This window comes from Hydra vulgaris, chromosome 06 (assembly GCF_038396675.1).
Source record: "Hydra vulgaris chromosome 06, alternate assembly HydraT2T_AEP".
Taxonomy (NCBI): Eukaryota; Metazoa; Cnidaria; class Hydrozoa; order Anthoathecata; family Hydridae; genus Hydra; species Hydra vulgaris.
In genome coordinates, this window is record NC_088925.1 from 28,991,687 (window position 1) to 29,005,655 (window position 13,969).

Below are 13,969 nucleotides of genomic sequence, written 5' to 3' on the forward strand. Positions count from 1 at the left end.
TACTAGAAATAAACACGAATTTAAAAGTATAATTTTATAACAAAATGGGCATTTTTTAAAGATGAGTCAGCATTTTTTTATTATTTTATGGGCAAAATTAGGAGAAATTTGGGACACAACTTTAAAACAACTAATGTATATAATATGAAATTTGGTAAATTATAATGATAAATTACATATATACAAAGGAAATGAGCGAAAAAAAAATCTATATAGAGGCTTATAAATTCATAATGGCGGTCAACGTAAAAAGAAGACACTTTTAAAACCCGCCATCTAAATATAAAATTAAAATAAATGAAATTAAATAAAGAATTAGTAATTTCTTTGCGCTCAGTCTCTAGGTATATGTTTGAAAAATCTTTCCTGAAAATATCAAGTCATAAAGTTAAATATTTATGAAAATATGAAGGTTTAAAAAACTTTTGCATGAAAATCATGTTTCGCAAAAAATGCAACTTAAGAGATTAAATACAAAAAGAAAACTACAAATTTAAAATCCACCAGGTAAATAACTTTCCTTAGCTTTTTCTTCGTCAATATAACCCTTTTAGCAGCCCTTATCTTTTTTCTTTTGATTATTCCTTTTTTGTTTGTCTTTTTAGCGCTCTTAAGAATGCGTTCTTTATCTCTCTTAACAGATAATTGGTCAAAACAGTAACCGTTTGAAATTCCAATATATTTTAAAACAGAACTTACACCAAAACTACCATCGTTAAAGTCTAATACAGCTGAATTAGTTCCAATTCTAACACTGATCCACCAAGGTAAATATTTTTTGGACATTTAGTCCATATGATATGATGAAAAGTTTCATTTGAACTTTGCACGGCGATTTTTTTTAATGATTTTCTCCCACTTGCTATGAAATTTATCTTTATAAGTAATGACATTGAAACCGTCATTTAGTCTATCCAGCTGATTATTTCTAGATTTTGTACTACTTTTTTTAATAAATTGAATTTTAATATCTATATAACTTTTAAAGAGCAGATTTTATAAAAAAACGTATGATATATATTAACACTTTAATAAAAATTGAAAAAAAAATACATAAGTTTATATTTATAGTCTTAATTCAATGCTAAAGATAGTAATTTTTTGCAACTTTTCATAAAAATTAAAAAATTGCGGACGTTTTGGATCAAATTTCGTATTTCTTCAAAAAAAGCTTTGGAAGTTTTTAAGGAAAAAAAATCGCCGTGTCGTGTTTCACCATGGAAACATTTTTGGAGTAGTTCCTCATCAGACAACAAAATAAATACTGATAAAAGCAGGGTATGAATCCATATATTTAAACTAATACTAGGTTTGTAATCACTGTTTTGTTTGTATTTACACCAGCTATCTTAGCCAACAGGACAAAATCTAAGACGGCACTCAGAGTTTTCAAAGTCAGTACAATTCCAAAGAATAGCCCCAGTGGCTTTTTTCATTGCATACAGATTGTTTTTATTTTTTCTTATAACCCTGCCAAAATAGTTTTGCATTGAATTGATGGTCTTTTCTGTAAGCTTTTCTTTGCCTGACAAAGGAGTAGATGTTCCTTAACATTTTTTTACCATGTTTCGCAATCGGGTACCAAGACGTCTTGGTACCCGACGTCATTGGTACCAAGACGTCATCCACTTGATAATTTTGTGTGATTAATTTCACATTCATCGCTTTTAAAATGTTCTACTTTCCATTAATCATAATCGTAGTCAGGATTGTTTTTTCTATTTTCCCAAACAGAATACTTTTTGCAACTTTTTGACATAACATGAACATCAATGCATTTACCACAGTTCATTGCTGCTACAACTCCATTTAACGATGAAAACCCACATTTTTGTGGTGTCTTGAACACACCAACTCTGCTTATAATGAGTTCTTAAAAGTATTATTAAAGCACTATAATAATTACTTCCCAATAACAGTACAGCGAGTAAAAGCAAAATGTTTACAATTTTTTTTTTTAACATCTTCACTTCCAACAAGGTTGCAAACAACCGCAATTATAATTGAAAGTTACTGGAAGAGAAAAAATGAAATTTATAGAGTTAGATAATGAGAAACATTCAACTTAAAAGATTGCAAATTATATGAATCAGAAAAAAAGAAGAAGGAAGCGAACTCCAAAGAACTGATGTCCGAGGAAAACTAGACGAATAAGAATTTTTGGAGCACTTAGGAACAGCCACAGTAAAAGGTTAAGACTTAATTGAGTTACGAATAACACGAGAATGAGTTTTAGTAGATGGCACAAGAGGCGCTAGCTTCTTGTGTAAATTCGACATGGTTTTCTTATTATTTTTCTTCTAAAGAATTTAGAAAACTTGGGTCCATGCTACCACTCAGTCTTGTTTGCTATCTCATTTGCTGATGTTCTTCTAGTTAGAAAATCACCCATATTAATCTTTGTTCCGATATAGCTCATATATACAATATTCTTTTAATCGATTCTTTGATTAAATGTCCGACGCGGTTGGTAACGAATGGCTTTAACTTTCGCCTTTAATTTCTTATCCACTATAAAACGTTAAGACTATCACATTATATAATTATGTCATTGAATTCAAGCTGTAAGACTTTAACTATCTTTTCTGCAAGTCGTAAATCGACGATAGCTCCAAGAAACTAAAGTCTATAATTATTGTTTACTGATATATTATATACTGATAGATTGTAATAAATTTATACTGGCTTTCAACATTATGATCACACAACAGCATCATATAATTTACAAGATGCATCAATAAAAACGTGTATTAATTGGTTTATTTGTTTATCATCGTCAAGTCTTTTTAACTCTGAAAGTATTGATTAACATTATTATTAACTTTATCTGGAACTTCATTATTCCAATCAACTCCGTCTATTGATAATTCTTGCACAACCATACTGGTACGATTGTTATAGATTGATAAAAAACTAAAAAAAAAACCCTGTAATTTACATTTTTTGAGCAACCCGCTTTTATAACGATCTTTTATAAGTGAGCACATTTTTCATATATTTTCGCATTTTTAAAAAAAAATTTGCCTATGTAGCCTATGAAAAATTTAGAACTTTTCACGTAAATATCTTTATCTGCGTGTAGTATCAGCGGCCTAACTACAGCAAGGCCAGTGTAAGCAACATTTACTGTCCCTCAAACAATTAGGCCCAACGCCGAGAGGTTTAAAAGCCATAAAATGTATTTAAAGAGTTTTTGTTGTAATTCTTTTGAGTAAAAGTTATTGTTTCAGAGACACAGAAATTGGGCACCTGAACCAGTATGCCTACTGGCCAAAAATATTTTGCTACGCCACTGTGTAATATACGTATAACCCGAGCTGTAGCTAAGCAATCATTTATACGTCGATTAAGAAATAAAACTTGTGGTGATTGGAGCCTGGAAAAAAAAATACCCTAAAACATTTACCATCCCTACCCCAAATGTTAGGGCAACAAATTAGTAACTTATTTTTTATTTTCATACACTAAATTTAAGTCGACAGGCTTTAAAATTCAAAATTCAAAGGTTATGATTATATAATGTTTACACCCAAACCGAATAAGGTGATTGTTTCAACATTTTCCTAAACATTCTAATGTGATATAAACAAGAACATACTTAAGTTTGGCATTCAAGTATGTTTTAGTTACCAAAAGTATATTTATTTAACCAAAATCATTGGTTTTTCATAATTATATTAATATTACATCTCAAAACTTATGCAAGTAGACATCATTATATTATTGGTTACCATAAAGTCTTAAAATGAGTTTAATATGGTTTTTAACAACACAATAAAAGACCTCACTTGCACGTAACTATTAATAATACTATGAGTTAAAGATGCTGTTGATTAAGTAACTCTAATCGGTTCGGTGATATAAGGTATCGCCGCATTTTCATATTGTGAAACCTTTTTACATTGCTTTTCACGTGGTATAGTACCACGCAATACTTGTATTTAAATCAATTTAAAGTTAAAAGTTGTATTTTGTTTAAATTATATTTTCATGGATAATATTTTTTTAAATCATTTTATTTATATGTTAAAAAATAAAATTATTCAAAACTTTCTATTATTTATGCAATATATCTTCTGTTTTAGTATGTTATTTTAGAAAAAGATTTATCTTTTTCTAAAAGAACATACTAAAACAGGAGAATTTGGTATTTCAGCTACATATATATTAATTTTTTAGATATATTCCTAAAAAATACAAAGCTATAACTGTCAACTAAAACAAACTTATTAAACTCAAACTTCAGAAAAACACGTGATCAACAATTTTTAATGACAAGTTTTTAATGACTTTATTATCTACGGATATTTAGGGCTTGGCAATAAGACTATTTTTGTCTTCTTCTTGTCCCCACCATTCGTATATTTTACAAAACAAATAAAAAATTATAAAAATTAAAAACCAAACACTGCATTAAAGAATGTAATAAAAAAAATATGTAATAAAAAAAACAAAAATCAATGACGAAATTAAATTTGAAAAACTAAAATTAATTTGATAGTTATCAAATTAATAATAATAAAAATAAGAATAATTTGAACAATATTATAATATTGTTTGAAAAATACAAATGATCTTGTAGACTAAAGCCACTTAAAAAACTTAATTTTCTTCGTTATTCTTCGACAAGTTTTATGTCCGCATCATTTGATTACTTATTAACGAAAAAAGAATTAAATTAACTTTCGCCTCGAACTTTTGAATGAGGAACAGAACTCGATTGTCAGACAAACTTATAACTTAATTAAAGGTAATATTTTAATTCCCCTCAATAATTAGGGAGGTTGCTCAAAATTTATATGGTCATAGCTTTTGAACACTAAGAGAATATTGCATGACTTTAGAGACTTGTTAATGAGCTTAAATTTAGTTTAAAATTTTAAAAAAAATGTATATATAAATGTTATAAACTCATCGCTCTCACACTAATGGCATGAAAAGGAAGTTAACATTTTAGATGTTTATTGTTACAGACTCCGATTATCGCTATACTTTTGAAAAGCTTTACATCTCTATATATTATTGCCGATTTAATAGTGTTAGTAGTGTTAGTGCTCATTCGAGCGTGTTTGACACGGAACCCTTGGCAGCCATTGCAACCGAGGTAGTGGCGAGAAAGAGTCGCAGCACTTTGTTTTTTAAGAAAACGTGAACGAACTTGGATGTAATTATCTAACGTACGTAAACTTCAAATTAAGTAATGTTAAAACGTACTGAAACATTTATCAAGTTTTACACTTTGATTTTCACTTGAAAATTGTATTACATCAAGCTCCTTTAATTATATAACATTTATTTCCGTTAAAAAAATCATTAAAAAGTTTTAAAAATTTTCATTTTATAACATGCCAGGGTAGCCAAGTGGATATCGCGCCGAGCTTCTGTACAAGTAAGCCGTGATTCGTTTCCTACCTCGATTTTTATTTTTTTATTTTTATTTATTTATTTATTTATTTTTATTTATTTATTATTATTATTAAAATACAAAACACTTTTGAAGTTTTATAAAGATTATATACAAACATATGTAACGATATTATAAACTTTAACTAACAAAAAGGTTTTAAAAAAGTTAAAATTTCTAAAAACATCAAAACACCAGGAGAAAAAATTTGTTGCGTATGTGTCATGATTGAAATACTTATGTTATTAATGTGCTTATGTAATTAGTCCTAATAAGCTGCGGATGGTCTGAAAAAAAGTTGTCTGAAACTTAATTAAAAAATAAACTTTATTAAGTCAGTTGATGCTGCTGTGGAGGCAAAAAAAAAAAAAGCCCGTAGCTAGAAAAAATTTTAAACTATCTTTTGACAATTAAAAGTTTGTTTTGCTACATTTATTTTTTTACTATATATACAGTTGCGAAAAATAAATAGCACCACTTAGCGTATTTTCCTTTTTTTTTTTAGCACCACTTAGCGTATTTTCCAAAATAAATTTTTTTTATAGCTTTGGTGTTTAAAATACTAGCTAACATGTTTATTTTCTAAAACAAATCATTTTGGGAAAAAAACTGCTTGGTGTTGCTCGATTTTAATCAAAAATGCCAATTCTGACCAAAAAATAAAATAGCACCACTCACTCTTTTGTTGTAAAATACTCTGATAACGGTAAAAATAATTGTGAAAATAGCAAGCGTTAGGTTTTTTTTTGCAGTTTTATTTGTTTTATGTTAGAGCGTATTAGTAGGAGACATTTACATACAAAAATGGGACGTGGAAAGCATTGTAGTGCAGAAAAACGAGAACTGATCCGAAAGTTGATATCAGCAGGGAAATTATATAGAGAAGTTGGTCGTTTAGTTGAGTGTTCCAATAAAATGATAAGAAATGCCATAAAATTTCAAGAAAAGCCTGAAACACGTGGTCGAAAACATTCTATTTCAACATTGCTGGCCAATCTCTTAGTGCTAAAAAAGGAACGTTTTAAAACAGCTACCGAGCTGAAAAAGGACTTTAACATCGATGCAACAGTACAAACAGTTCGGAGTTGTCAGCGAGTTAATGGATTAAAAGCCTGTAGCCCCAGAAAAGTTCCACCTCTAAGTGCCAGACACGTTGTAAAGCGTATTGTGTTTGCTAAAAAACACTCAAATTGGCCACTCGAAAAATGGAGGAATGTTTTATGGACAGACAAAAGTAAGATTGTGCTTTCGGGCTCTCGGGCGTATGTCAGAAGACCGCCGAATGCGGAATACAATCCAAAATATACCATCAAAACTATTAAACATGGAGGTTGTAGTATAATGATATGGGCATGCTTTTCTTATTACGGAGTAGGGCCCATTCATCACATTACTACTATTATGGACCAACATGTTTATGTTGACATATTGTATAAAGTGATGTTGCCGTATGCAGACTATGAAATGCCGTTGTCCTGGGTGTTCCAACAGGACAATAACCCAAAGCACACTAGCAAGAAGGCGAAAAATTGGTTTGAGGAGCATAAAGTAAACGTTATGGAGTGGCCAGCACAGTCGCCAGATCTTAACCCAATCGAGAATTTGTGGGCAGACGTAAAGGAGGTGGTTGCTGCTGCCAAACCCATCACGAAGGAGTACTTTGGAACGTAGTTAAGGAGACATGAAGCGAAATTCCGATAAAGCAATGTCAGGACTTGGTTAACTCGATGCCAAGACGTTGTGTAGCCATCATTGCCAATAAAGGTCAAGCTACAAAATACTAATATGTTAAGAAATAACTAATATTTATTGTAAAATGTTTAAAACAATTGATCTCATAATATTTCCTTATTTTAAAGTACACATTAAAGCTGTGGTGCTATTATTTTTTTCGCGTTTTATTTGATTTTTTTTGAATTTTTGTTTAATAAATGAATGCTATATATTAAAACTTGTATATACATACATATATATATATATATATATATATATATATATATATATATATATAATATATATATATATATATATATATATATATATATATATATATATATATATATATATATATATATATATATATATACAGTACTATGAATAAGTTTTAGACCACTTGTATAATTAGACGTATTTACAATTTTTTTCCTATGTATTTTTTTTAAAGTTTAATAATATATAAGAAAAGTTGAAAGAATATATTATTTTGAATAAATAAACAAAATTGATGAGAAAACATTAGGTGTATGTATATATAAAATGTTAACATTATATCTATTTATAATTAAATTATGCAAAAATAATTTCAGACATTTGATTCAGATAATTTAAATTTTTCGTTTCCGTTAAAGTGTCTGCGCAGACGTCGGCGCCGACGTCTGCGCAGATATGCGCATATTTTGTTTGCGCAGATCTGCGCAGACACATTTTCCAAACCCTAGTGTAAATATATTGAAGTTTAGTAGGCACTTCACATGATTTTTATTTCGTTACTGTTTTTAGCCATAATTATTGACAAAAATACGTGAAAAATATAGACGATTTCAAAATGAGTTTATTTTTTAAATTTGGATAATTGGTTCCGGAGTTATGATGACTTATGTGCTGCCCAATAATGCATTTTTTGGGTCGAAATTTGTGGAGTTTTTCTTAAGGATATTTGGCACCAAAATTAAAAATTTTATTTACTTTTCAATTGACATCGACGAGAAGACTTACAGTTAAGCACACATAATAAAGTATATTCATTCTATTTTTTTTTTAAACAAAGGAATGAATGCAGTAAATTATAAAAATTGTTTTGTGGTATAGTTAGCCTGGGCGTTGTTTTTCCCTTTTGGGGGCATTTAGGTCAAGAGCAGAGGCGTAGAAAAATTTTTTTGGTGTTCGAGATAGGTAACTTCCAGACATGGAGCAAACTCCAAACATTTATATGTTTATACTTATGTCAAATAATGAGGGTTTGCAAAAAATTGCAATGATTGGAGGCTGGGAACAAAAAAGGCCCAACATTTTTTCTCCCCTGCCCCAAACGTGAGAGCAACAAGTTGATGAAGTATTTTTTGTACTATTCTTAACTAGACTTATATTCATCAATAAATTTTAGATTTCATTTTAAAATATTTTAGCGTTCAAAAATTATGACCATATAAAGTTTAAACCCCCTCAATTTGAGGGGGTTGCAAATTTTATATGATAATAATAGTTTTTAAACGCTAATAGATAATACTATGAAACTCTCGTCAAAGGCTATAAAATCACGGTAAAAGTAGTAAAAATTAACTTTAGTCAAGAAAAAAAAGAGCTTTTTATAATGTTATTAATTGTCAGAGTGAACTAATTCATAAAAATTTATGAAAATCTAGAAACTATTTTGGAATCGCAGGGCTCGTTTCCCCTTTTGGGGGTAATTAGGCCAAAAGTAACAAAAGCTCTGTAAAAAGTCCAAATATTAACTTTAGTTATAAGAAAATAACCTTTTTAATCTATAAGAGTAAACAAATTCGTAAATTTATGAAAATCCTAAAATTATGTATGAATCCAAAGGCTTGTTGCCCCCATTTGGGGTAATTGGGTCAAAAGTAACAATTTCTTTGTAAAAAGCATAAAAATTAACTTTTGTTAAAAAACAGCTTTATCACACTATAAAAGTGAACAAATTTATATAAACTTATGAAAATTCTAAAGTTATGTTACAATCTTAGGGCTCGTTTCCCTATTTGGGGCAATTGGGTCAAACAAAATACGATTTCTGCGAAAGCCGTGACAAACAAGAGTTTTTTTAAACTATTAGAGTGAACATATTAGTATACACTTATGAAAACGAAGAAACTATGTAATGGGTCAAAAGCAATAAAATCTCCGTGGAAACCATAAAAAACAACTTTAGTTGAAAACCAGAGCTTTTTTAATCTTTAAAGCATTTCATAGTGTTCATATGTTCCTGAAAGTAAAATGTTAATAATAAATTTTATTATCATTAAAAAAATATAATAGATTTATCTTTGTTTACATTTAAATAGCAGGATCTGAAATAACAATCACAAGATTTTAATTAATAAATACTGAAAAAAAATTTCAGTGATTATACCTTTTAACTTTCTAAACAACTTTTCTTTTTGTTTCTTAATCAAGTCATTGCGTTGGCTTTTTTCTTTTAGTGTATTGTTCCTTTGTTCTGGTGGAGGCAAGTTGCATGTGCAAATGATAGTTGCCAAGTTTTCCATCAGCTAACTTGAATTTAAATCAATACATTTATTTCCAGAAACTTTAGTTTTAAAAAACAGCTTCAATGAACATTTTTCCTCATTACATATCGATAAAAATCTAATTGATTTCTAAAAACTTGCCTCCTTAAAGTATTATTATCAATTTTTGAAGATTTATCTTCTGCTTCTTCTACTGTTAACCAAACTTGTGATTTCAATTGAATAAGAATTTTGAATTTGATCATTTGAATTTTGAATTGAATTTGCTTGTCTTTCAAGTATTAAAAATTATTTGATAGATTTAGAATGATAATACAGTGCAGCCCCATTATAAAACAAAATGTTAAATCTATTGCCTATAAAAGGAGAAAAATACACTTGCCTTCACCTTTTCCAATGAGAAAAGAATTGAAATATCCTGTCACATCAGCTTCATCACTACCTCGTTTGTGGAATGCTTTACATGAAGTGCGTATCAGTCTAGCAGCTCCAGATTCAAAAGTTTTAAATGCAAAAGTGTTTTCGTGAGCATCACTAAGAGCAATTTTTTCAAATAAGTCCAGTACTTTATCTGTCTCAGTTGCAAAGTTTGTTAAAAGATGTAACTTGCAAAAAAAGTTTGACATATCCTTAAATTCATTTTTCTGTTCAATTGTTAAACTATCCCAATGTTCTATAACTTTTGGTAACAATAGCTCCCTCATTTCTTTAAACTTACTGTTAAACAGAGGATTGACAGAATCTAAATCTGACATAGTTGTTTTAAATTAACAAATTAACTTTCCAAAGTTTTTTTCCCTGTCCTTTGTGTCTAGAATATCACAAATATCATATAACATTTCTGTTATATGATATTTGTGATATTCTAGACACAAAGAACTCATAGTTGATGCAGCATCCCCAGAGGCCATTTCTGATAGTCCAAATGATAGTATTCTATCGCTTTTGGTAGTCAACTGAAAGTTTTGATAATGTCTGTAATATTTGGTTGTTCCATCTCCATGTAAATAGTTTCCTGTATCTTATTCAATATTATCTAACATTTCTTCTGATACTTGAAGCTGTGCAATAATTAAAGCTTCTGACATAAATCTAGATCTTGTACCTACTGAGGGAAGTTTTGTGATTCCTTTTTTTGCAAGTTTCTTTAAAACAATTTTAATAGCATCATTGACCTTGTTTGCACTGACATTTAATAATAACAGCTCCATGATAACTTCTCGAATATCACTTGAATAACGTCCTCTTTCAAATGTTACAATTTCCTAAACAATTCTAAAAGACCATTTAAGTAAATATTTTCTTTGTTTAATGATTCAACTTTTGCACTTCAATTGAAAATCTCTCTTTTTTAAAGTCAGAAGTTCTTTAACTTCTGACTTTAAAAAAGAGAGATTTTCAATAGAAGAAAAGGAAATTGTTTCCTTTGTTTTACTTAAATTAATTTTCACACGGCTTAATTTCTTTTTGAGATTTCTTTTTTCTTGACACAACATTTCAAATTTTGAATTACTATTTTCTAGCATTTGATTAAGGTTATTGAATTCCATATTTAAAGTTTGAGATTTTCCATATTTAAAGTTTGAGTTTTTCAAATTGTGCTTTTAATGCATCAATTTCTTTTTCTTGTTTTTTCAACTTTATATCTCGATAAACAATATTCTTGTTTAAATTTCAAATTTTATTTGTTTTATTCTTTAGTTTCAATGCGGTAAACTTTTTTTCTAGACTCAACAGGCTTTTATTTGTTGCTGTATATAGTGCTTTACACTGTATGGCTTGTCATACAAATTCTAATTTCTCTCCATTGCTGGTTTTTACAGCTAATTTAAGTTTTTTATTTTCACTTTTAAGACCATTTAACTGGTTACAGCGGTTTTCAGAAACTTCTTTAAAATTGTCGATTTCTTTGTCTATTTTCGAAAACAAAGTAAAGTCATTTTTAGCAATTTGGAAATTGGAAAAAAAGTGTCGTCTAAAAACTGTGCACACATTGGCTAAGACTTTGTCTTCTAAATTTTGATACCAGAAATACAGATCTCTATTCTGCATTTCAAACAGCTAGATATAAAAAAACTAATTATATAAAGTCACACCAATAAGCGCTTTCTAAATATCCATGTGGATAACTAACTATATAGGTTAAACGGAATACCATTATGGCGCCTAGGAAAAAATCGAAAAAATGATGGAAAGTGTATTTTTTAAACTGAAGTAAATTTAAGTCCAGATATAAAAAGCAAATGGTTATAAAGATAATATCAAATACTATAAATTAATAATCTTAATATTCTTTTTTGAAGCTCTAGAATGCCTAAAAAGCAATGTAAATTAGCATATTTATTTGTCAAAATGTGTAAATTAACGTAACTATGAACAAAACGACTGGCTTCTTTTTTAAGGAACTTTAAAGAATAACCTTCACAGAACAACATTTTTATTTAACATTTCCCAAACGTATACAACGGGCAATTTGGTTTGAAATTAGATAGCTTTAAAATATTTCCCGAAAAAAGTTGCCGAAAAAATCACGTTTATTTATGCGACACGGAAAAAGTCACGTGCGACACGGAAAAAGCCACGTGACTAAAATCCCTAAGTTTAGTAAAATTAAGTCACCTCGGAACAGGGATGGCGCCAGCATTTTTTGGTCTTCGAGATATCTAACTTCCAGACATGGAGCAAATTCCAAACATTTATATGTATATACTTATGTCAAATAAGTATGCTTTGCAAAAAATACTATTTTCAACTAGTCTTATATTCATCGAGAAATTTTAAGTTTCATAGTAAAATATTTTAGCGCTCAAAAATTATGAACATATAAAGTTTAAACCCCCTCAGTTTGAGTGGTTGCAAATTTTATATGGTCATAATTTTTGAACGCTAAGAAATTATAATATGAAACTTAAAATTTTTCGATGAATATAAGACTAGTTGAAAATAGTACAAAAACAATTTCATCAACTAGTTGCTCTCACGTTTGGGTCAGGAGGGGGCTAAAATTTTGGTCTTTTTTGTTCCCAGGCTCCAATCATCGCAATTTTTTACAAAGCATCCTTATTTGACATAAGTATAAACATATAAATGTTATGAGTTTGCTCCATGTCTGGAAGTTAGATATCTTAAAGACCAAAAAATGCTGGCGCCACCCCTGCCTGGGAATCTCTTGGGCAAAATACAAATAACTTAATAATATAAGTTAGTTCAAAAGTATTGTTGGGTTTAACAGATGACACTTAAAGCCCGAATTTGACTTTTAAAATGGCGTGCTAACTAACTCCCATAGTTACAGCCAATTTACTCCACCTTACCTGCTGGCATTTTTTTCTTTTTTCAGACACATGTTGGATTCCTAATATACATTTTCAAATGTTTATCAATAGTGCATATTAGCTAAGAATTCGATTGTCCTAGTTTTTACAAAGGAGAGCGCAAAGCAAAACACAATTTTTATTCTGTTTAAATAAATTTAATATATAAATTATTTCATATTATTCATAAAATTTAACTATCTTTAATAACATAGTTTAACTATTTAGTTTAAATAGCTAAGTAACTTTATTGACATCATTTACCTTATCCTTATTATTTATCTTATTCTTGCCTTTTTACTTTTATTACAAATTTTATCTGTTTAAGATTTCTAGAAAGAAAAACATGTGTAAATGTTTTTGCATTTTGAAAAAAATTGATAATGCCATTAATACAGGAGATATAAATAGGCATTTATGTTTTTAACTTATCTCCTGTAAAAAGATTTAATTAAACTTTGTAAATAAAATTCGAATTTTTAAATAAAATTTAATGCTTTGCTATTTCAAACGTTAAATTTATTATCCGTTAATATTGTTAAAACTATTGTTTAGTTATTCTTTCCATAAAAAAAATAACAAAATGCATCTTTTGTATTCAATATGAAACATTTGTGGTGAATTTTTTTTTTAACTTTTTTTTTAACAGTTAACAATCTTCAAGAATACTTTTTGCTTTGTTTCAATAAACAGAGTAAATAATTTAAAAAAAATAAAATTAGTTCATTTGGTTTAATGGTAAAATTGGTTTAATTGGTTAAATTAAGCTATGTATATTTAAATGAAAATTTTTTAACTACATAGTTTAATTTAAACCATTAAAAGTAATTTACATAACAATAATCCAAAAAATAGATTAAATTAAGCTATATTAGTAAGCATTTTTTTAGTGAAAATAATTACGGTAACAAAAGTTCATTTTTATTTTATATTTTAATTTATGTGCTAAAATTCAAAGTAATTGATTTTAAAGCTTTGGTATAAAATTACAAAGTTTATTTGTTTTGATTTCTTTAATTTTAAATGTTTCATATTACAAGATCAAG